Consider the following 27,521-nt stretch of genomic DNA (forward strand, 5'->3'; position numbering starts at 1 on the left):
AAATATAACTCTTTATCATATATATCTCTAATAATTTTATTTTTGTTTCAGGTAAGTTTCAGTCATGATGTATCATTCGATGTATAGTGGTTTCGGCAATATAAGGTGAGTTTGCTGTATATGATATGCATGTCCTCAATTTTAGCTTGTTATATGTCAAATATAGCCTTGATGTTTCTATTTTATAAATTAAAACGCAGGAAGTAAAATTATTATCTATAAACTTTCATGTTTTGTTATATTTATATTACATATTTAAACTGAGAGGCGGTGGCAAGCGAGTAAAATACTTTTTGATACTTGGTGGAAACAATTTTAAATATATTTAAACTTTTTTTCGCTTCTTTGATAAAATTCATACCTCATCTAAATTTTTTTATGAAATTATCTTTTAATAATTAATAATTAATAAATTGAAAATTAATAAATCTTAGTTTTTTTCGCGTTTATTTTATTATATATTAAAAGATGTTATTAGGAGAAGAAGAGAAAAAAGAAATATATATTGGTCTTCTTTTGAATTTTTCTTCCCTCAAAAAATGTCGAAATAAGATAGAAAAGCATATTACCAAAATCTTTTCTTATTTCCAATAATAAAAGTTTTTTTGTCGAAAATTTTACATCTTAAATGAGATCATGAATCTTACAGTAGTTATTTATAATATTGCAATATAACATTTTTGGCTTGGATTGCTGAGTATTTAAATTACTTATGCTTCTCACATATTTGTAAAAATCTTAAATTTACACGATAGAGATATATCGAGATATATTAATTAATCTTTAAACGGATATTTTGAAATTTCTTGAACTTAATTTGACTATAAGAAGTTATAAGACGACAGTGCAAGATGAGTTTCTCTTCGCCTTCGGCTTGTTTAACGAACTTTGTTAATTGCTTCGTTTGTTTCACGTTGTACTATTTCTACGTAAACATATATAGAACACTGCAAATGATATAATCGTATCTAGTTTCTTAAGATAAGTTTGCTGGCGTTTTGTGGATATGAATAAATTCGATTACTTGAACGAATGTTTTAAAATTTCTTTTTTGAGTAAATAATCGTTGATCCGTTAGCATTAGACCAGATCTTCGTCTCATTACATGAGATCGAAAAGGATAGAGATCGCATCCTAGACGAAAAGTCGGTTATTGATCGGCTGCCTGTTGCTTTTAGCCCTGTCGCAGCTGTGGTTATATACTCTTGTTCTTCTCCTTTTCCTCTTTTATCTTTCGACTTTACCCTCTATTCAGCTGGCTAATGGATATCCTGTCCGCATCCGCATTTAGACATCTTCTGTGTGTCTGACTTTGTCCTATATTTTATTTCTTTCTGTTTTTCTTACTTCATCTTCTCTTTCGTCTCTGTCTGTCTGTCTATCTGTCTGTCTGTCTGTCTGTCTCTCTCTCTCTCTCTCTCTCTCTCTCTCTCTTTCTTTCTTTCTTTCTTTTAATAAGGAAATACGTTCCGTTTCGCCCGTGCAGACTGAATAAACATGAAAATAGCATTGTTATTATATACTTCTTTGCACAATGACAATTCAGAACTATTTCGCTCATCATATTGTTTGATATTTATTATGTTTTCTAAGAGCAAAAATAATCAAAGATAAACGATCGATTTCTCAATAAAGCATAAAATACCACAAATAAAGCATCAAATTGTTAAGAAAAAAGGGGAGGAATCAAAATTTTTAAGAAAATCAAAAGAAATTTAAGAGAATCAAAATTTTTAAATTTTGTTAAGAAAAAAGAATCAAAATTTTTATAGAAACATGATCGTGAAATATTTTATTGTCAACTGCTGATTTTGTTTGATAGTTATTTTTATATTTCGCGAGATTGTTTTTGAATGTTATCGACTTCATACTTTGACTAGATATCTCGTGGAATGAAGTTAAATGAACATTAGGATAATAGACAGTGTTACTTTCCGCGGTTACGCGGAAGTAAATCTCGAGGCGAGTTTATCGACACTTTTATAATGGAGCACCGAGCAGTTCCGCGCGGAATCAATTCCGCGGCTATTTTCCTTCGGGATAAGCGAATCGGAAGTGCTATCTATCTAGTTGACGGACAGGCACGATAGACGACGACAATCTTTGCTTTATATATCGATTTAACTGATCGCATAGTTTAGAATAATTAGCTATCATGGATTTTTAATGAGTTTTTAGTATAAACGCGATTAAGTCATGTTGTTCATCTACTGATTAAATCGAGCAGTTATCGAAAAATTACCAGAGAAAGCAAGCCTTCGATGAAAATCGTGCGCTACTCGAACGAGCAGCTTGAAGTAAAGGGTCTACAAAATAAATGAATAACATTTAAGGGAGAATATTCGGGGTAAGAGAGAAAAAATGAATCCCCAGGGTGGACATAGGGTTACTATCTCTTCTTCATAAATCGTTTATCATTTATAATCTTTTAGCTCCTTTTTCGCTTCTTTTACGACAATTTCTCTCTTAATTTGAACGCATGCGATATCTCGCGACTTCGCATATATGTTTTATGAGATCACGGATTACATACACGTCTACGATGGCGGTCCATTAAAAATCTTATTATCGCATCGAAACCTATTTTCGTTAAAATTGGATCGTGCCTATCGATAGCCTCGTATCGTCCGCGAGTTCGCAGTTACAGCACTCGAAATGTAATTTCGGGATGCAATTGCCGGTCCTATAGTAGTGATGCGCGTGAATCCGCGTGGGGGGATAATAACGGCGGTGGAGGAAAGCGAAACGCGCAAGCGTTCCTTTCTATATCGACCACCGGCTGTCTTTTTGCACGAAATCTGTCTTTTCGCGACTACGAATCCATTGACAGGGGCACAATTACAGAATTTTTATACATAGTAATACATATGGCTGATGCATATATATTTATAATTTTGTATATTTTTTTTCTACATATTTAGAAAGTGATGATGCATAGCGTGGGAATTGCGTCTTAGTAGAAATGGATGACGAAGTCACAGGTGTGCAAGGGCGTTTCCATAAATATTAGTTAAAAGACTTTAACTATTTATTTACTTTTTGCGCTGTCAACTTGAAAAAATGGAGACTTAGTTGCAGCTTTGTTAACTTTAATTATTGTTTATAGCTATGATTCTATAGTCATATTTGACTCGTACATTATTTTTACTGAGAGATATAAAATAATATCACGTTTTTTTCTCTTTTATTACGTCTATCTTGCAATGTATCGGATAAGGATATTATTATTGATAGTCAACATTATTTTTACTCGAAAGATTCCATTTATCGAAAATATAAAAGGATGATACATTTTTTTAATGCACATTTATAAATCACAAGAAAAATTGTAAAAAATCTAATCTTTAAAATGGATTTCGCAATGAATATCAGGCGAAAATTGACGAATTTCATATCGGATTTTATTTTATTTTTTCTAATTTTATTCCGAATCGTTATTCTCGTTCATTGACAATATCAATTCTATCTTTTTTCCCTTTCCCTCTCTTTTCTATCTTTTTCGCACGTCGAATAAAAGAATGAAAGAAAGTTACTGCTTTTTGCATTTTCCGATCATAAAAGCGAGGTAATCGTTAAAGCGATTTTAATGTCTTCGTGGTTTTCACGACCATGCCTGCAGCTCTATGCAAAATTTCCAGAATAAATTAGAAATTGATGCAAATCCTGCAGTTCGGTTTGCTTTAAAAAAATATGCCTTCCTATAGAAATAAAGCATCTTTTAGACAGAAATTTACAAAAATTATTTTTATCAATTATTCTACAAATTTTTATAATTTTAGTTAAAAAAAACACGCACAAACAATAGTTTTAGCGATATACAATCACGATTCTAGTTTGTTATATTTTAATCGCATTATTTTATTAATTTCAATGAAATGTTTTATTCATGCGCATGCAAAGAAATCAAATTATAGTTCGTTCCTAATTCCCGACCTTTCGATTAAATGCAATTTCGAGATTCTTCACCAATTAACGTTTTCGAATTTTCTGCTGGAAAACAGCCAGAGGTTTCTATTCCGTCTACACTTATATAGAAATTACATTTATATAGGAGTCATCCTCAAGTTGCTACATTACCTCACTTACAATTAGAACAGTGATATTCGCGTTTAAGAGATTCGATGCGTTCTGGTGAATATCCGCCTTGATTGGCAAGCGTCATTCTATGAATTTCTCATAGCACATTTCTTCCATATTTCGAAGATAAAAAATATTTTTAAAGTTTCTTATTGATTAAACTTTACATTTTTAAAATATCTGTGGAATTAAATAAATTTGGCTTATGACAAATCCTCTTACGTTAATGTTTTTGAGCAATAATTGAGTTATTTAACTACGTTGATACAATTGTTTCTAAAAAACAAGTTTATTTATCGATTGTGATAAAATAAATATAATAAGGATATATATTTTCCAGATATGCAAATCAATATGTATAAAGCGATATAAAATATTGCTACATACTGAATGCTAGAAAAATGAGTGCGAATAATGTAGAATGCGAAGCCACGAAAGGAGTATCGATTTCTCTCTTGTCGGACTGCGAAGTAAATTTGGTAACAATAGATGGTCGTGATACTTTCGAAGCGAAACGTGATGTTGCGTGCTTATTACGACGTCATATTTATACCAGAAGGGAATATTTCGCAGATCAGGTTCCAGTAGGGAATAAATTTTCGCGGAAAGGAAAAGAGTTTTCAGCCATCGGGGATATAAATGTCTTGCGCGTGAGGCATCTTGGATCATCTCAACAAACTTACCTACCGTATGCATTATGTATAAACATTCCGTTGTTGCGCGTGTACATCAACTTAATACGTGCAACGTGGGTTTATATCGCGCTAGAATATGCTTCACATGAAGAACAGTCTATTAGATTTCATCAATTCCATATATATGAATTACTAGCAATTTAACATTCGTTGATATTAATAAATCGTTGTTATACCTCGTTGATAATGTGTGAATATTACTAATTATGCTTCGTGATTATTTTATGCAATTCGTAAATTTGCAGAGCGAATAGTTTCATTAAGAATATTTCGTAATAATTAATCTCGACATTACTTTAGGAATATTAATAATTGCTTATTAAATTTTAACATTTTTGAAGCAAAAATTATTTTGTGCATTATTTGCATTCTCGTTCATTGTATTTGATCAGCCCTTAGAGCTTACCGCTCCCCTTGCAGAGTCCTTCTTACAACGCGTCGAGAACGTAGTCTATTTTAGTCTTTATTTACTCTTTATTATCGGACATGTTGCGTGTCAATATATCGATAAATCGCTGTCGGCGAAATTGCCAAGTAATTTCTATTTCTAGAGTTAAAACATATACGTGGAATTATCGGCGAGGTTTGCCCTTTCAAGAATATATGGTATATGAACAATGTGTGTACTTCATTGAGATAGATGAGGATATCTATATTTGATCAATATCTGGTGTAAGTTTCTTAATCTAATTAGTAAAATCTCGATTCTTTAATATTTAATAATACTGGACATAATTCTGGAATCTTTACGGATTAATATGGAGCAGACGTGATGCACATACATATGTCACTTTTTTATTTAATATCTTTCTTTCAACGAAATCCAGAATCACGAGTTTTTGATAAATGTTATAACTTTATTCGAAAAAGGAAAATAGATATTTTTTTTCAAAAATTTTTAAAAAAATTTTAGAGGCATTATATTTTTGATAAAAAGCTTGTGAAATCGCGTTTTTGAAAATTAAATGTAATAATATCGTGTAGATGATATTAAAAAATTTGTTAGTCTATACATTTACGCACATTCCCATATTAGGGATATAAGTAAATAAGTAATGTGCTATAAACGTAGTTTCTCGGAAAGATCATAAAAAGGTAATATTGTAAAAAATGTAATACTTTTACTAGACTTTCAACGTCATAAAAAACACATGTCTAGGACTTGGCTTTTTATCGGTGGTCTTATTCCTATGAGGCAAACGACCACGCGGGAGTATCGTCCGGAATTGCACGATAGCTTTCGTTTTATTTCTCGCTTTTCCAGCATGAAGTCAATTTAATGAAAAAGCTAAAAGTGTGTCTGTCGATGAGAAATCAGAAATGAAATATAAAAGGGTTCTCTAGAAACCTTCCTTCTCTTTTCTGCGAACCGGAAATAATCGATCCATTTCGATTTTGAGACGCACATACCGATGTCCACATGATGGGGGACAAAGTTTATTAACAAAGTTTATCCAATATTTTCCTCCGTCATTTGCCTATTAAAACTCTATCGTGGGATTTGTATCCAATTATTCGGCTATGATCGATACGCCAACACAATTAAAATATAATGGATTATATTATTATATAGATAGAATTTCATGCAGAAACGCATGCACGCGCACGCGTGTGCATATATAAGCCAGGTACATATTACTCTTCACGTATAAAAAGAATCGCGATATATTTGCAAATATATCAAATATATCACAAAATATATTGGATATATTCATTATTCTTTTTCATAATCATGGAGATAATTGTTTGGAAGACATTTGCAATGGCAGTCATATTGCGTGTAGTAGTGCGAATTACTGGTGTTGTTTACGCAGTTACGTACGTAACGATCGTTTCTGTTCAAGTGACATCGACGTGGCTTCAACAGCTGACCGCGTACGCTAATTATCTACTCGTCCGGTACTCATCTATCGACGAATCACTACGAAACGAGAGGATTGTGAGATGCAGCTCGTAGGACTGCGCGCGATGTATTGAAATGCCGATTTGCGATCAATAAATTACCGCGCGGCTCATTTACAAGCTTTCAAAGCGTTCTCTCCCCGCGTCGAGGACGCACTTTGATGTATCGCGCTCGCTTTTGTAGTGGAGAAGTTCAATCCGCACTCATTGCCCTTCCGGAAGTTTGTTTATTTCACTATTCGCGATTTGCTTGGAAATTCAAATATTATTATCGTGACGATTAACTGGGAACGATAGTGGAAATATAACGCTGAAGCAGCGTCATCTCTGTAACCTTTGCGTAGTCTATAATATAAAGGATGTAATTATTGAACGATAAAACGGAATGCAATATCGAGGATCACTCGATCTACTGTAACAATGAGATCAAATGATTGTGATATATTCAGTGATGAACTTTTTCATCTTGGATGAGGTTTGAAACGATGAAAAGTGGCAAAGTTCATATATTCATATACAGGGTCTTCAAAAAGTCTCGGAACGCTAAAATATCTCGAAAACGATCAATTATAATGAAAAATATGTAAGAAATAAAGTTGTAGGACTAAATAAAATGTACCTAATGATGATAAGAATTTGATCTTGGATGAAGTACTCAAGGTCATATGAAGGTCAAGTTGATTTTTTTAAATGGAACTCCCATTTTTTATTTGAGTACTTTTGAGTTGAGTACTTTTCGAGTTATGAGGCTTGAAATAATTTCTTAATTTTACATAAACCATAAAATATCTAATAAAATATTCATTTTTCGATTATCTTATCTTAATACTTTTATGTACAAAATAATGAGAAGAATCAATTGGTGTAAAGAAAAAACATAGTTGTTTTCTTTACACCAATTGATTACTCTCATTATTTTGTACATAAAAGTATTAAGGTAAGATAATCGAAAAATGAATATTTTACAAGATATTTTACGGTTTATGTAAAATTAAGAAACGATTTCAAGCCTCATAACTCGGAAAGTACTTAATGAAAACTAATTTAATTATAGTGTTTTGGAAAGCTCTCGAGATAAGCTATAAGAATATGCAATAAAAAATGGTGAGTTCCATTTAAAAAATCAACTTGACCTTCATATGACCTTGAGTACTTCATCCAAGGTCAAATTCTTATCATCATTAGGTACATTTTATTTAGTCCTACAACTTTGTTCCTTATATATTTTTCATTATAGTTGATCGTTTTCGAGATATTTTAGTGTTCCGGGACTTTTTGAAGACCCTGTATAATAGCATTTGTGCTTTCTTTGATATTTAAATATATTATTTGGTAATATAACATATTTAACCAATTTTGATAATAAAAAAATAAATCAAGAGAAAGAGAGAGAGAGAGTGAAAAAAAAAGAATAATTGTATAATAATATTATATGTACTCTCATTATGATTTTAATACTTAATACTAATTATGGTTTATTGAAGAGAGATAAGGATATATATTAACGCGACGACTAATTTTTGTCCAGTAATATGTTCAAAGAAAATTTAAGAGAAAGCGATAAAATCATGATGGCCGTTATTCTTTACGGACATCAACGTTGTGATTTATGGCGCACGGTATTGCTACGGAATCGATCCTGAATGAAAGAGAACGCTTTATGAAAAATATCTTGACGTAATATATGGTAATCGATATGCGCGAGTCTCAATCCTCTTTAGCAAAAATTTGTAGCGATGTAATTTACAGTCTATATACGCATGATAGAAGAAATAATTGTATTTGTTACGATATCGAAAGATTAATTAAGACGCATTAATTAAGGATTATTTAATTATCGAGCAAACAACATGCAGTAAATTCAGTAAAATTCATATCAAATAATACGCAAGCTCTTCATTTTTATTTCGAGGCATTTTAAGTCAAGTTATGATATGTTTCTGATACTGTAATTACTAGTTAAGGTAGAAAGTTATATGGAAATTCGGAGTTTAAATTCGAATTCTAAAACAGAGAGACACATAAACTACACAAGTAAGTAGTTTCGTTAAGTTATCTTTTCAAAAGAAATTTCGCGTACAAAAATAGAAATGTAAGACAAACACAACGTTTCATCCTCTAGGAAACCGATTTGCGAGTTGGTGAATATCAGTCATCGGAGTAATTAAACTTTGCTGCTTTGTGCTCAACGTTTATCATGGACGAGTGTAATTGGTCCGTCAAAGGCTTGGCAAAGAAATTAACTCTGGCAGGATATGTATATATACATTAGTCAAGAAACATATTTTTCGACTGTTTAATTAAAAAGACAGCACAGCAAAAAATGGATTATGCATAAATGCAACTAAAAAATATAATTATAACGGAATGAGATAAGGTTTGTTAAAGTTTGCAGCGAAAGTGTCGTAGAATTTCATCTTTGCACATCATCAACGTATCATATGTACTTTTATAATGATGTGCAACAAAAAGATGACGCGTTATTATAATTTTATTGTCCTATTGTTAATAGTTGTAACATGTAATGATGGCTGTGTACATTGAATCTGATTATTTAAAGCATGAATATCTGACTAATCACGTTCACGTGATTAAAGACAAAGATAAATTGCGCGTAATCATACTTTACCGGCACTTTCCGTGGAAATCCTTCTTACCCTCCATCTTATCACATGATAGGGCAACTGTTATCGATTTATGGTGACACTAGGTATACCAGAGGTGGAAATATCAGTGGCAATGCCACTCGACAATCGTATCCTGATCTATCAGATTGGAATTCGAAAAAAGTATCGCGCGTCACGAGACACTCGCGATGCAAACAGAAGCGTGAGAGAAGGAGCCAGATAGATAAATAAATCGATAGACAGATAGATACGTGGACAGACATATAAATAGATAGATACATAGGTAGAATGTGTATATATAGGGAGAGAGGCAGAAGAGGCGCGCATGTATCCGCGTGAACCATACCGTGCCGTCGATGGTGCGATACGTGGCGGGGGTGTGTGTGTGGGTGACCTAATTTTTGCAAAACAGCCGGGGCTGCGGATCCGCCGCCGGTCCGCGGAATACTAGTAGCGGCGCTGGTGGTAGTCGTGGTGGTAGTCGGTAGCATAGATGTCCGCTTCCCCTCCACGTTATTCATCGCTCAGGCACACGGAAAATCCGTCGCTTTTCCGGATGCTACGGCACTGTGCCGCGGCGTCGCCGCCGGAGAGAGAGAGAACCCTTTCGTCAGTTGCGTCTCGGCCGCCGTCAACGTCAATACGACGAAGGCGCACGAGAGTACATCGCCTCGGCTCCGGTTAACGAGACATTCATCGACGGGAGGAACGCGAGGAACCTGGCCACTCGCATCTCGCGTTACGTCTCTCTCCCCAATTGTATCTCGCCAGTATTTTCTAACTAATTTCCGACATACGCTCCATCTATCTTTTTCTTTTTTTCTCTCTTTGCCCTCCTTTTTCTATATCTTTTTTAATACGTTTCGATACATTCGCGTCCCAACATCAGTCCACCGGTGCATCGCAAGCGGTACGGCGTTTATGTGCATCGTGAGTGGCCGATAGAGTGGATGATGACACATAGTGGAGGACGCATCATTCGGGTGTGATCGGTAAAGAGCTAGAATTGCGTGCTCAATGCAGTGTGCAGCCGGCAAGGGTATGGCCGGTGATTCGTATATTTTTTTCGGTATGATCCTCATGGGAGTGCCCGCGAGTGCTGTCTCCGAGTGCGACGGCGGCGACGGTGGCGGCGAACATGCCGGATGTGAATAATAGAAGAGAGAATGTTCGACGTTATTAGGTGTAGTATCGACGTTATACTCGCTTACATTATGCCAATCGGGAGGAAGACGGATGCATAGCTTGAGGTTCGCGACATTTGTTTATCCATTGCCACTTGTGCAAATTCACGTGCTATTGTTGTAACAACAACTACTCGTATGTACTCGTATTATTGCGAATTTTCGAGCAGCGTCAAGCGGGCAATTAGATTTTCCGCTTTGTAATAGTTAATTGAGAAAATTTTTTATTCGTTTCTTTTTATTCAACGAACACGAGGAAGAATTTAATTACTTAAATCTATATTGCTCGTTTGCTTTTGAGGGAAGAACAAAAGGAATGTGCGGCAACGCGTGTGGGAGGATCTCTTTTTTTAGATTACTGTTGTGTGCAAACGTTATAAGCTTGATGAATAACTTTTTGGTTCATCTAATGAAAGAACGTTGATTTTTTGTTTGTGTAAAATTACTCTATCTCTTTGTAATCTATGTGCGTTATCATAGACATTTAGTTAAAATTACATAAAAGTAATTAAAAGCATTTTCCCGCGTCTGTGATAAGTGGTACGCGCTGGTGTGATATTTGACTTTTTGCTCAAGTGGAATCGATTCAAGCAAACGAACTTTATTGATCATTTATTGGCTATTTGATTTCAAAAAGAAGCAGAGAATAAGAGAAATCTTATTTGTTTTTTAAATTCTTGTTATAATGCGATGATAAACTGTTTTATCCTTAATCTGTTTCAACGAAAGATTGAACATTTTTCTTTTCTTGATTGAAAATGTGCAGAAATACACATTTCGCGATTATCGCGACGTCTGTCAATTATAAATCAATATTTTTTCCCATCAATATTACGAAATAATGCTAATTAATATATTTTTAAATCTTTTTACATTTTATTTTTTTTTTTTAATTTGTACGGTGCTGAAGGAAAACTTTAAAACGCAAAAGAAGTTGATTGCATTCCAAAATCGATTTTGTTCTTTTCTTACTTTGTGCACGACATAAGAGTTCGTTTAGAGAAAAAGCGGGACACTCTTGGAAATCTATTCAAAGATTTATTTGGAGAATCGATTACTTTAATGGACGTTGTAGAAACCTTGTTAGTGGAACTGAACCCTTCAGCGAATTTTTTAATTTAGTAAAAAAAATCGCTTGCAACAATTCTTACGATACACTCGACGGAAAAAATGCTTAGTCTTCGTTCTTGAAAGTCGGATAAATGGGTGGTCGTATCCCTTTTCACCACAATTTTTCATACGCGTTTCGAGTTTTTCATTTCGGGGCAAAATTAACGGGACGCACGCTGCTGCATTACCATAACTTTGAAGCAATAAACAAATTTATTTTGCAAACAACATACTGTTTTCTCTTGAAACACGGTAGACATGCGGAAATATTATCGCTTGCTTCTGCAGCACATATTTTGCATAAAACTATTGATAAATCTTTAAGTATTGTGCGTCCTTTTTTAATACCAGAAAGACATGCTTGCGCATTTGTATTGATATTTAAAATAATTAAAAAAACTAGGAACTTGAAAGAAAATATTAGAAATATTTTTAATGAACTGTTTGCATTAAATTATTAAAGCATGATATATTATTATAACGAAACTGCTGTTCTGACTACAAAATTATAAAGATGTGATTGATATATTGCCACGAGCCTTGCAATTATAAAAATTATGATACAAACTCGATTTTCTCTCGTATCGATTTTCTCATCTAACAGTTCGTCCTCATTCTGATGGACAAGTTTTCCTATGTATCGTCACTTAGGAACTTTTTACGAAAGTGCCGGAAACATTTTCAAGTTATTCGTGGAACCATTATTTTCCCATCCTCACAGGGACACATTCTCGCAATATGATAATGTCGCGAGTAGGTGAATTATTTTCGAAAGTGCACAAAATTCTTTTATATTCTATTATAATCTAAAATCTTTAACTGATTGTAACAATAGAGCATTAAATATACGAGTATATTTGATTTATATGGTTTTATTCAGTATTTAAGTGTTCAAAAATGTTTATAGTTGTATTAAATATTAATTGTCCCATTATAATGAATAATTTAAACGGATTACGTATGCGGATAAGAATTGCTGATTGCGCATTAAAAATTTTTATAGCTATATAACTATGTTTTTTCCTGCGCGTTTTTTTCCTCATATCTTTCACTTTCTTTGTCTCTCTCTTCTTCTCTCTCTATCAAATTTATTCAAGTTCATTCATCTATTCTATTATCTTTAGAGTGTTCTTTGTCGCCTGTCTGCGAAACAAGAACGCCACTTTTTCATGCATCCATGTATGCATCATGTTCTTCGCGGTGAGATTTACGACTCGATTGTCTGCGAAATTGAATATTCTTTTCACTTCAGTAGCACATGCATAATAGATGTTTCGTTATAAATATATATTATAGATATATATTATAGATATATATTATCCAACGCGAGAAACGTATACGAGTGCATTTTAAAATGCGGTCGATTGGAATTATGGAACTTTTGTATCTAAAATCGAGATATATTATATATTATTAATAAGCTAATATTATTAATAAGATATTAAACAGTATTATTAACGTGCACGGGGATTAATACATTATAGATTAAAGTGCACAAATAAAATTACACACAGTCTGTGGCGATCTATAACGATAGCAGAATTCTATCAATTTTTAATTTCACGAAGGACGGCTATTGTTACTTGTACTTTTATATCACGACACGTATATAGAATGCGCGATATCGACAGGTTGCAAATGAAACAGTTGCAAGTGAAACAAATGTACGTTCGATCACGTCCGTCAAGTCTGTTCCGCGGATGCGGCAAGATGATAGAGCCGGACCAGTTATAAAACTACAGCGTGCGTGCGTTCGTTATTGCGCAAGTTTTGCCGTGATCCAGGATCTCGAGAAGTTATACATTTATTCATGTTTCATTTTTCCCTCTGAAACCCTGCGAACAGAGTTTCAATCCGTCTGCTTTCCAGTGGAAATATTTCTTGTATAATTTCCTCTTGTTGTTTCGTGATTCGAAATTGTTAAATTTTTCAACACACGAAAAAAGATATAGATTCTTTCCGCGATATCGACCGGATGTGCGTGCGACATGATATGTATCTACCGTTTCAAGTGATATGAATCATTTGTATATCAAAATATCGCGTATATTTTTTGGAATCTTTTATGATTGAGAAAAGTCTTCAAAAATTCTAACAATATTATAAAAGTTATATATTGTAATTGAATCCCTTTAATTATCATAAATTATTACTGATAAAGTTATTGTTATTAAACATCTGCATATGAGTATTCAGAACGAATGATCTTTTACTATAGTTACAACAATGGCACTCAACATCATAGTTTCGGCTATTAACTTGATGAAAGAAAATTATTAAGCTAGGGTAAGTTACTCAGAGATATTTGAATGCATTGATATTGTTCTCTGCCAGTAATCAGGCGACTATATGTATATATGTATATTGCCACATATTGAGATATTTATTGTTTTAAGAGAGTTTATTATTAAATAATTGTAATTAATCAGCTCACTATAAAAAAATATAAATGGAAATTCGAGTAAAGGCATTAAGAGCTTAGTAATAGAACAAATCATCATGAACAAATTATATATTAATCATCGATAACTACATCAGTTAATCTAGAAATTAATAAAGCTATAATGGTAAATACATGACACGTATATATAAAATAATAAATTAATTAAAAATAAAAATATGAAAATAAAAAATGATGATATCAAGTGCGGACGTTTCGGCTTGTTTTCAAGCCATCTTCAGCGCAATAATATTGTTAAATTTAAATTAAATTAAAGGCGAACGATTCGCAATGAGGTTATATGGAGCAGGTACTTAAAGATTAGTGAAATTTCCTCAATCTGTGTGAAACAATCAAAGGTGTTGTAGCCATTAGGTGGTACATTACTAGTTGATGATGTAGGACGACTACAAATATAACGTATCGATGTTAGATCCACCGATGTTTATTATTAAACTGCTTGCTAATTGTTCGATTGATTAAATTTGTAGCGCATAAACTTTTTAACCGGTACATGTTTGGAATGATATTTAGCGGCTATCTTAAAGCAAAGTCTTATTGCCAATCCAAGCTTGATATAACTTCGATTTGGTCGTAATAAAATTTTCAAAACCCGGCGTGGCTCATCATTTTTCAAACTTGCCAAGCGGAAACGCGTCACCAAGAAATTCGATAATAGCTACAAATATATCGGAGATATAACTTATATAAGAGAAGAAAAACGCTATTCGTTGTCGACAGATAAATGTCAATTTAAAGCCTGAGGACAAGACAAGCACAAGGAGGATGGTCTTGTTCGTGCAGATGTCGATGCGATAAATGCATCCTCAGTAAAAACAAGCGTCACGCAAGTCACATAGTTTCGTTTACTGTTGCCGCGATTATTCTTAGAAGGAATAGCTTAATAAGAAGTTAAATTCAATTTAGACTTTCGAGTAGTTTATTTGGTCAATTTGATAGTTATATAATAGCATACATATGTGTATAAAATGCGCGATGATAATAGTTTCTCATTTAATTAAAATTTTTTTTAATAAACATTCTATTCTGTTTTAATTGCATAGGTGCATAATACAATCTTTTTGTTTTAAATACTTTCAATTTTTTCGTTGTATGTATTAGAAGTGATTACGCTTGTGAAAGCTGGATGATTAAATTTAAATGTTCGAATAGTATTAAATGAAAGAAACGTTCGAATAATATTAAATGAAAGAAAAATGTAAATATTTATTTGAAAAAACTAATCCGATTAAATTTGAAAGGTCGACTTCGAAAATATTTGCAATATCGACACTTTTGTTACCGCACAATCCGCGCGCATACTATTAATAATCCGTATATTGATTTACCTGAATCTATTCATAAGCGTTGATAACCTATCCTGCCACGCATATAGTTCGCCTCAATATTACGTGTTATCTGCGATCGTTTACCCATTATTGAAAAATTCTCTTCACTCGATCCTCTAAATAGATTCGCATAATCAACCGCTTTGAGTTATTTTAAAATCCTATTATCTTACGCGCGTTCAATGATATATTTTATTTTATATTTCTTTGCAAAAATTTTAATTATTATTTAGATTACTTTAATTTTCTTTCACATGAATTGTTTTCTTTCGACTTTTTTATTGAACATTATAATGTTTTAATTTTTTAATTTTATTATTTATTTAATCATTTATTTAATTTCAGTTTTTAAATTTTTGTATAGTATTCTTGGTTAAATTATAAAGTATGCTATATATAATAGCTATATATAATAGTTTCTAAAATTATACAAAGAGTAAGAAAATAAATGAAATACAGAGTTAAAAAAAATAGTTTTAATTTTTAGGATTTTTAATACAATATGTGATGTTGCGTTGCTTAAAGTGTCAGCAAAGCGATTATACATATCTAAGATGCCATTGCTAGCGATTCCTGATTTCTGTAGATGAACTTGGCATAATGATGGTAAACATTTCGTACATGCGCATTAACGCGATAATTGGCAATAATAGATGCATTCGTAATACATGGACGCTGTGGAAACGAGAAAGCAACATGTAAAAGAAAATATTTTGTTCATTGTTTTAGTATCTCCATTAATATCATAAATATTACTTTATAGCATTGTCTGATGAAATAGCAACATTTTTTGAATTTCGTTTGAAAAGTTTAATGAATCTATTTAATATTATTATTATATATATAGTTCTTGTTTAACAAAATTATTTCGATTTTTATGCATATAAAAATTAAAAATAAATCGCGATATCTAAATTCATGTGCTTATTTGTTATACCTTTTTTTTGTTGTGCGTTTTCACGACAAGTAGATGTAATGGTTCATCAACGTTTTAACGTTTCAAAACGTGATTTGTAATGAATTGAAAAAAAATATGGAAAATAAAACCAAATATAATATATTTAATTCGGGTTTAAAATACCATCGTGCGTTTTGTAACTTCTATTGTACGAGATATAATGATTTATGTTCAATTATTTCTCGCCAAATAAACGTTAATGCAAATATATATCATGGCTTACTCGTATTCTCTCCTGAACTATTGTTATCGAATTCTGTTATTGTATTATATTTCATACGCAAAACACAAGAATACATTTCAATCTGTATAATTTCCGCTCGTATATCTCACATACATTTAAGTTTTTCAAAATTCCTGATTTGATCGTAATTTATATATGTAATTTATATATTTTTGAATTTATTGGACAAACATTTTCTCGCATAAATTTAAAACATTTATTATATGATTAAAAATTATGTTTTTCCAAATATTTGTTGCAACGATTATTTATATTGACGTATGAATGAATATAATTATCAGAGTTATATATTTTATGACACACAACGAATTTACAACGTTATCTCGGCAATCTTAATTTAAATCGACTGCGAATTTCAACTTTATCTACTTTCTAGGCAATTTTATGATTTAATGGTTTAGTAAAAATTCTAGTAAGATTGCGAATAAATTACAATTCTCGACTAAGAGAAGCGATGTTTACATCGTATTTGATTACGCTAGTCATCTAAAAATATTTTAAACGCTTACTTTTTTTCTTGCTCAGAAATACTGGAAAGATAGGAAATTATGCACGGAATTTGCGTTTTCATATTTTGTGAACATGCCGAAAACTTTTTTCATAAAAAATAATATTGGTAGGAATAAAACAGAGACGGGGAAAGCAGAATGAAAAATGATATTTTATTCTAATTATCATTCATAATTATTTTTAATGATTCAAAATAATAATGCCTATTTTATTTATATTAGACAATATATTAATAAATTTAGTACAGTTGAATTAAGTATGAAAAGCGGCATAATCTTTATAATTCATTTCAATTAAGTAGAATGCAAGGAATATATTTCAGGTTCAGATGTGTATTAAATTAAATTAATTTAATGAAGCGCAAAGCCAATTAACAATTTCATTTTCTGTTATTCGACGAAATTGCGATTGTTTTGCAACTTTTGCTCATAGCATTGATTATTTTGTAATTTAGACGGGATGTTTATAATTTCGTTCGCATCAACCATTTCTATATTTCTACTTCGAATGCAATTGCGTGGTAACGATATATTCTCGCGAGAGAAATGTAATTTACAATCTTCGAAGACGCTTTCTCTAATATTCCACGATTGAAGTTTCATAATCATTGGCTGTCAACATTTCTGTCATTATCAGTTTTCTTTTTAATTCTCTTGTTTATTTGTTATTTTTTTATATTAGATTTGTAGTAGATATTTTTGTTCAGTTGCATAGTAAATATTTATTACATATGTATAAAAATTTAATTATATATAATTTATATATAATTAAATATTATATATAAATTATATATAATTTATATATAATTTAATAGTAGTCAATGTCTAATCAAAATTTTATCATATATACGTGGTAGTTTTAGTACTATAAATATATTTTTACATAATTGAGAGAGATAATTGAGATATGGAATAATTAATTTGTTATTAAGCACCTACGTGTATTTACATTTATACATATGTCTATGACATCAATATGTGATTGTATTTGAGTCACTGCTTAAGCGTGGAATTATATTGCAATTGCGGCTGGGGGCTACAGTTTGTAGGATATTTTGTATTATAATTAGTAAGCCTTAAATTACTAATGTCCTTCATTCGCTGTGTTCGCTATATATATATATATATATATATATATATATATATATATATATATATATATGCAGCATATTCCATTTAGATCTCCTGTTCGATCTAATCCTTCTACAGTCATTTTACAAATTCCATTACGTTAAAGTACTTTGTGTACAGGATTTATAGCTGAGAGAAAATGTGCAACGAGACATTAAAACGCATTGCTTGTAGCGATCGATCTCATTGACTTAACATACACGTTTAAGACAAAATTCAATAGTAAATAACAGGACAATACGCACTTTTTTTATGCTTTTTATCGGAATTTTCAAGACTCATTAATTCAATAATTGGTGAAGGATATATATGTATGTTATAATAAATAAAGGCAGTATCAAAATAGTATCAAATTTTATTGTGCACACAACGAGAGTACTAAAATGAAAAACATACAAATATATAACCGACGTTTTTATCGTCCCGCCGAAATAATCTCATGAATATCTTCACTGTGTCCGCAACCACTATTATGGAGCATAAATATCATGTGACCGGCGATTAAAAATAACATCGACATAAATACGCGCATGTTGTTTATCGATTCATCGGCGAAATCGAACGCATTTCTCGTCAGATGTGGAAAACCATAGATTCGCCGCTATTGGAGAAACGCGAGTAGGTCTTGTGTTGCGTGCTCGTTTTGCATAGCCTTCTTAAGGGAGTCACAGCCTTAACCTTTGCATTTAATTTACGACCTAGCGTTTCTACTAAAGAAAACCCTTGATAAAGTATCATTATTGAGATTAAGTGCACGCGCGCGATGCAACCTCTTAATTATAATGATCTTCTGATTGCGCGCGGAAAATCCAAATGGTAAGCGGCCTATCTTAAGATGGAATAACGCAATGAAGAAATGCGAAATAATATTTGCAATAATTACAATATTGTATCGCATACGTTGAATTTTTTCATTTAAATGCTGCATACATGTAATATAATGGACGAAAAAAACAAAATTAATATCTCAACGTAAATATTTTCAATATGTGGCATTATATTATATGTCGATTTTATTAAAAAAACATGTGAAATGTATATAGAGGTTTTACATATTTGTTTTTGCATATCTCTCTCGCGTGCATCTCTCTTCCCGGTTATACATATATAAAATAAATACTTTCCACGAGCATCTCATGGATTTTATACGAAATTTTTTACAGACCATTGGCCCAATGTGTAGTAATACTACGAAACTTATGCGTGAACGCATACTTCTCAACGATCGACAATCAATTTCGTGTTCTATCCCGTATCATCGCATCAAGAGCCTCATATTCTTCGTTACTGGAAATTATTTAATATAGTAAATGAATTCAGATGAGCTCCATCTCCCTACACAGGAAAGAGATATTTTTTAGAATTCGTAAAGTGAAAACGAAACGTATTTTGGTGTAACTCCAAGAGTGAATGCGTGTAATCGAGTAACGTTATCCGGATGAGTGCAAATTAAACTCTCATTCGTGTCAGCTGATCGTGGTGCGTGATTGAGCGCAAAAGTCGACAATAACAGGATTTCATCCTCTCGTCAACTTTTTCGCACTGGTTCGGGTTATCGCACAAATATCGTGTAAAAATGAAAAATCTCTGCGTAAAAGTGCATTTGATCCGACAGTTACGTGACGTAGAAAATTACGCGTGCTCTTTGATTATGGATCGAAACTTTTAAAATCTTTTGCGATGCGTCGCGTATTTTTAGCCACCTGATGTGGGTAGGAACGATTTAACGAGAGTAATTAGAGTGATTAGAACTTGTCGATGTATCGTTAAAGTGTAATATGGTAATGAAAAAGTCGGAATAAATACGTGACATTTTAAACAAGCTGCTCCAATTTATAATTTAATGTTTATTATATTATAAATTCATTTAAAAAATCCCTGTCAACTTCGATTCTGATTCGCTACATCAAAATTATTTTGCATGATAACATCTGTTCGATACAATATAAACAAACTATACAATATAAACAAACTATAACCACGCTAATTAAAATACAAATAAGCAAGATGCGATCGTAGTTAGCATAATTTTATACATCACTATTACACAAGAAGGAAAATACAATCATAATACAATAGATTCAACTAGTAATAATACATAGATTCTAAAATTCATGAAAAGAAAAATCATTTTAATGATGATTGAGTCTATATATGAAAATAGTCAGTATTTAAATTATATCATAAAAAGTGTGCGGGAGGATGTGCAAACGTTTAGTTGCTAGCTTAGTTGCGGTTTTTCGTCTTAGAGTTTACCAAACCGCGTTGAATATCCGACGAATACGAGATAAATTAAGAGCGACGAGCGGACTTTGTAGACGACAAAATTTCGCATGCTCAGTTTACACTTCATTATACTTGAAGTTACTTTGGACCTAGCATAGTCGAGTGGAAATGTGCACAAATGTCGTGAAAACGAAGAAATAAGGAAATGAGAACTTTAATTCGTGCGCGAGAACAGAATTGTTAGTTTTGAATTTCTTATATAGGGCGAATAAATACAAGAAGAATTTACATTAAAATTATTCTAGAAATATTTGAGATAATCAATGAAGGTATTAACAATACAAAATCACAATTATTCTAAGTCTAACTTATTAATAAAAAGAACTTTGTAAGACACGATAACATTAATTTGACGCCAGATTGAATACATCATATAAGTGTAAATCAAGAATGTCAAGAGAGGATGATATGGAGAGGAAACTATGACATGTGAGACAAGGATTTGAGAGCAGACATTTTCCATTAATCATTTTCTGGGATAAAGGACAAAGTTGCTTGTGGTTAGCGCAATCTCGGACATTTAAAATTTTTTTATTTAAGGACTGAAGTGAAGAAAAGTTGCAGATACATTTAATCATGTGAGCAAAAGAATAGGATAGCGAAGAGTAACACGGAAGATAACGTGAACAACATCAAAGAAAATATTAAGACAAAGAAGATAAGATGCTAATAATTGTTTCATGAATTTATATTGCTGCTATGAGATGATGTTGTACAACAATGAATTCTGCGGAAAGTTCAATGAAAATTTTGCGAAAGGATCAACATCGAGAGTAAAGATAAAACTTATGAACCGAGATATTTGTTGAAAAACGAAAGATTTAAAGATTTCTCAATATTTAGAAACAAGGGAAGTTTAAAGATTCCTCAATATTTAAAAACATGATTTGTGAATAATATATGTGAATTATGCTGATATAAGAAATAATAAATTAAATCTTTTAGAAAAGAAGTGCAGCAATTCTTCCGAAAGCAATAATGGACAATTTTTGAGATTTCGGAAATTTCTTCGAAAAACGGAATGTGTGACAGGAAATTTATCATGGTACCTGAAAGGTAAATTTATGTATCAAGACGACCTAAGTATGATGCCAAGCGTAATTTGAATATGAATTTGTTTAATGTGTACCATGTAAAATATATCACGATGAAAATCTTATTGGCTGCTTAATATTCAGTTGATCCATCGTGTAAATTTGATTGTGTCAGCATACAGACAATTTCTTCATAATCGCCGAATTAAAACGTTCTATTATATGAGATAAAAAAAGCTGAAACAAGAAACAAATTAACATTGCGTAAATTTTTAATGCTGTTCTATCGTGGAATTATGGAATATCTGATAATGAAAGAGAGAAATATATTCTTCCTTCCTTATATTACTTTTAATAGATAAAGTTAAGAAAGAAATATATTTGTGAAACTTCGGATATCATGTACGTTGTGCAAATATTAGAGTTTTATGAAACATATCCTAATCATTGTAAGCGAGAGTAACCAAATGCATAATGTACAACTAAATCCGTTTAAAATAAAAAAAAAACGAAAGTCTGGCAAGGACAATCTTTTATCTAAATTTATATCAACGATAAGATGCTTACAGAGTTTGCGAGAGCAAATTGAAAATATGAAAATTCGCACATGCTGTATCATGAAAAAATTATGAAGAAAGAAAGAAGAAAATGCAATTTACGAAATGCTATGCTGACAAGTGTAAATGTAAGACAAACGAGGGGAGATTGACTGTTGAAAAATTATATCCGAATCTTTGTTTGCCGCTCATTGTTTACACGTTACAAGCTTCCGGAGCACTTTAGGCAGCAGAAGTGTACTAGAAGTCATTACTCGAGCGACGAATATTCACTCGCTCGAATCTGGGAGCTGCCAAACTCCCAGCGAGTACGTCGATCAGCATCGCGAACACTGCCTCTGCTAAGACAACTTGCCTGCAGCTGGCCCCCCTAAATGTTTTGACATTGAGTGCGTTAGGGTGCCGAGGTGGGGGGCGCGTGGTCTTGCTGCCTGCCGTGCGCCGGCGGCGGCGGGGGTGGGGGTGGTGTCGCTGTCTCGGGGACCACCCCCGAAGTGAAGAAGAGTTCTTTCGCTTTGCTGAAACAGCATCAGCAGTATCAACCCCACCAGCAACAAAAAGGCCAACAGCACGATCATCAGACGCAACAAAAAAATACGCAGCAGGAGCAACAGCCGAAGCGTATCTGCGTGGCTCAGATTAAAAAGCGGGCGCCGCTGAGCGATCTCGACGAGGATTTGGATGATGACGATGACGATCTTGACGACGAGGAGAAGGAGTGCGAGTTAAGGATATATGAGGAGGAAGATTACGGAAGGGAAAGTGGCACTCAGCATCGGCTTAGCCCGCGGCTGCAAGACATCGAGGAGGAGGATGATGAGGAGGGTCGTCACGTCCGAGAAAGGTCAGTTGCTAATCCAGTTTCGCGGGTTTTTCGATCTAGTTTACGTTTGGTATTGAGTTTATTATCATCTCGTCTCAATCACTTTTTTAAGAAGTTTACATTGTATACCATATTCAGCGAAAAAGATTATTATATCATATTAAAATCGCAGCGCATGATTTAATCGATTTACGTGAATTCAATAGACATGTTGAACGAAGATTAGAATTCAATAGTGAATTCAAACGTGATTAGAAATGGTTTCCGGTTTAGAAAAGTCATGTTTAATTTTACTCATTTATTTTCTCCGCTGAACGCATTCAATTATTATCTAATTGACGCACAATGATTACTTTATAGATGATTTTTAACGATGTTTTATGTCGTTAATTGTTGCTCAAATGTTATCTCATTAATGCAAACATATCGTGTGATGTAAACAAAGCTTTAAGTAGCTAATTGCTGATTTAATTAAATATTCTGCTATGAGATATCGATAGAATGCGTTAAATTTCGCGATTAATTAATGACGCTTTGCTCTATGATTGCAATTAACTGTTCGCGGTTCGTATAATTATTATTCGCATAGTTTTCATTATTATAATTATGTTACGTATTAATATTGTTAAGTGTTTCACACTCTCAATGTAACATATTCATCTTGTAATTTTCCGCGATTAAATTTGTTTGCGCATTTAAGCATGGATAATTCTAGGGGAAAACTTTTGCGGTATCTATTTACAATGAACTACAAATTGTTCGCATACAAACAAGATCTCTTTATTTAAGCGTCACTTTTTTACATTACTCAAGCACTAGATATTTCTATGGATAGACTAAGACATCTGTTGTTGCGAAAATTTACTAGTTGGAGAACAAACTTTGTCGCCTGGGTCATGCAAACACGTTATAGTTTCACTCTGCCACAAACTGACACATTTCTCAATATTATGCGCTATATTTTAGCATTGCACATATGCAATCAAACTTGCGCCCATTTCACATATCGACGTCGAGGACGAATCACGTTTACTCGTCCGACTTTATGCTCTGTTCACTCAATTTAACGATACGTTATTGTTACAAAAGTTAGTTTCAATCTCTGAAAATGTTTGTGAAAGGAAAGAAAAACTTATTAACGCGTTACGAAAGCAATTATGTGCGCCAATAAATCAATATAATTACGACGAGATAAATCTTATTAACGCGTTACGAAAGCAATTATGTGCGCCAATAAATAAATACAATTACGACGGGATAAATCTATTTTCGTGGCAGCATGAATGTAATACAATATAATTGTATTTGAAAAAAATATCTTTTCACATATTAGGTAATTCAGAACGCCAATGATAATTTATTTGTATGCATTAGCTTACTTCACATATTGTTTACATTTATTTTTATTTTTTTCATTAAACAAAATCTGCGGAAATTCTTTATCAAATATCTAATTAAAGATTTCCGATCTAATCTTCTATTGCTAATACTGAAATGTTCTGTAATATGAGTATCCATGTATCGATTGATGCACTTGGTTCAATTGATTTAGCATGGTTAGCGCGGCTATTGTACTTGCAGAGAATGGCACGCGAAGATCTCCGATAGTCGGCGAAAGATCATCTCGAGGATGGGAAAATTTAATCTGTACCGATCGGCTATTCATACTCTATATCCGATTAAATGTTACAACTAGTTCGCATTGATTGCTTTGCGTTCTTAACGTAATTGCCCGTAGACAGACACCGAGACTTGAACGGGCGACCGCTCGTTGACCTTTTATATTCAACTTTCGGACTATTTCCTCTCATCGCTTGTCGCGTTCCCATCTCTCGCAGAGACGTCCTCGAGCTTTCCTTTCTAAAAGCTCTTTGACAATGAACATATTTTTAGCTCTCTCAGTCATGCGCGTGTATATGCATGTAAATATGGTTTGAAAATGAAAATCGAAGAAAGCGGATGAGAAGCTGTTTTTGAATTCTTTATGAAAAAAATTGTGAGAATAGAAAGGACGATGGTAGACTTTTAAATTAGATTATACTTTATATTGAAATACTTTACCGGTGTGAAAAAATTTATGAAAAATATTGCGAAAAATTATAAGTTTTTCAATCTTCTTGGATAAATTCTCTTGATACATTTTACGAATAAAAATACAAAAAAATATTGTATTTGGAGAAAATTCTCAAAGATAATTTATTTAAAAATTAGGAGAAAAAGATTTGAAACACGAGAGGAAAACAATTTTTGCATTTCGTGACATTCTCTTATTTAGCGTATGAAATAATCTACATTGAAGATTAGTAATTGACACAGAAATTAATGTATCATATTAATGCAAGATTTAATGTAATGGAAATGAAGGGAAAAGCGAGTGGGTATTTTGAGATAATGAGACTTCATTGATTTGCTCTCGTTGGATATTGTGAGCTATTGACTTTTGTACGAGTGCGTTGCATGAATCAAAATGTGATACACAAGTATTCCACATATATTCATCTGGAATTTATGTGAATTAATATCGGATATGTTAACAATATGATAGAGACATCTGACGCGCAGTGAAGAAAGAGAAAAATATATAGTCATTTTTTTGCTTTATGTTACGAAAGTTCATGATTATATTATATTATACATGTATCATATTTATAACAAATATTTATAACAATATTTTATTTAAAATCTTTCATAGCAGATTATTAGTTTGAAGCGATTTATTAATATATTCTTCTTACTAGATGTTTCTTTGACAAGAAATATGAAAGAGCACTAAATCAGAAATATATGTCTTTTATTTATTATTTACTATGTGGCGATATCATTAATTAAGTATTAAATATATAAAAATTAGTCAAAATTTCTTTATATATTGTGTGACCGATATTTTTTAAGAGAAATTTAAGTTTACTCTTTAAATAAATAGAAAAAATAATAGTGATTTCATAAAATAACGAAAGAATATCGGAAGAGCATGTTTGCGTGAAAGGCGGTCAATAACTTCATATCGGGGTGATATATGCGCGTCATGACTATCCAATCAGCCGCAGGAAACATCGAGACCGTGCCCGAAATTTCCTCGAGTGGACGCTACCAACTAAATGGAATTACGAGGATGGCAGGCAATGCAGGCTAAGAGGAACATGTATCGAGAGTGCGAAGCTTCAAAGCTTGCCATTAGACGTTAGCACTTGCGGGATACCTCCGATAATATGCGTAAAATGCATGATACATGATTACGTGAAAGAATCATTAGTTAAGTGTCTATTCGATAACGTGAGATATGAGACGTGAAAAGTATCGCGTTAATTTTACCTGATCTTACGATTGTTTGCTTAATGTCAGATTTTATTCGGACAAAATTATTATTGCGCTAATTATTGTATATTTAGATGGGTGTCACATTTTCTAAACCAATTTTAAATAAACATTATATTTTTCTTGCATAAAAATTTTTATTTTTTGTTTTTAAATTTTTATTTTCATCGTTTGAATTATTCTTGTGTGAAAAATTTATTATTTTTCGAGTCTAAAGATTATATCGTAGATTTATATCGTAGATATTAATGTATTTTTTAAATAGAAGCTAAAGACTATTCATTCTATGCTTTTGAAAGAACTGATATGTATGTCTATCTATTCGTTCAGAAAACGATCGACCTGATATTGCTTGTCTAGCATTGATTGCGGTTTTCCTCTGCACAGTTCATAACGATCTAACACTAATGATGAGTATCCATCGGTTTTACGTTAATGGCGATTGCTATTAAGCATCTAAGTGCACACGCGAATTATCAGGCAATTAGCTAATTTAAATGTAAAATGATTGATAAGCACATAGTTATGTATTCTATGACATTGATATGTGTTTAGTTAGTTTAAGAGATATTTTCATTATCAATAGTTTATGTAGATTATTAATAATTTTCGACATTTTGCATATATGTTATTTATGAAAATTTATAGACTATAATATTCTCTTACTACGATATTATTACGAAGATGAAAATGATTAGAGTATGAGTGTAAATTTGAAGCTGCAAGCAAGTTTCCTCAGATTACTTAAGACAACATGATTGAATCAATAATTAACTTGTCTCGAGAAAGCTAAAGCGACTGATGTAATTAACACAGAGAATACTTATAAAACGTTTGCCTTACAATGTAAGATCTTATATATACTCAAGATAATCCAGTATAGAATAAGGCAGAAATAACAGATATTGTACTTCCTCTTTAAAATTAAATTAAATTGGATGTTTTAAATTCGATTATCAGAGATTTTTTAAATATAAAGATAAAATTATGTTTTTTCAAACTATTGTTTTCAATTTGATTTTACAATATCACTGAATTTATATTTAATTTTATTCGTACCATTTTATAATACTGGAGAAAATGAATAGTTAAAATAATAATAAATAAATATTTTAATTTCATCAATTAAAAATTTAAAAAGATTTGATTAAAATAATATATTTGATATTGCAATGACAAAGTGTGTAAGTATGCATGTAAGTATTTAAATAAATAATATTTCAAATCAATATTATATCACCAAAATACTTAAATACTATTTTAAATTAAATATTATTTTA

The 27,521-nt window shown here is 32.1% G+C and overlaps 1 protein-coding gene across 4 annotated transcripts in view; it reads left to right on the forward strand.

Annotated features, from left to right (window-relative positions):
- Dnc (phosphodiesterase dunce) overlaps positions 1-27,521 on the forward strand; it is a 315,712-nt gene that overhangs the window by 46,026 nt on the left and 242,165 nt on the right. For 2 of the 4 annotated variants that reach the window (XM_083101575.1, XM_083101576.1), the window contains exons 1-2: positions 9,933-10,484; positions 19,390-22,947. The exons of the other annotated variants lie outside the window; for them this stretch is intronic. The gene's annotated coding sequence lies outside the window, so the exon portion shown is untranslated. Of the gene's footprint in view, positions 1-9,932; positions 10,485-19,389; positions 22,948-27,521 lie in introns of those variants that run through there. 4 annotated transcript variants of the gene reach the window in all.

Source organism: Camponotus vicinus, unplaced genomic scaffold (genome assembly GCF_025532165.1).
Source record: "Camponotus vicinus isolate PSW18456_S1 unplaced genomic scaffold, iyCamVici1.0 SCAF_6, whole genome shotgun sequence".
NCBI classification, from domain to species: Eukaryota; Metazoa; Arthropoda; class Insecta; order Hymenoptera; family Formicidae; genus Camponotus; species Camponotus vicinus.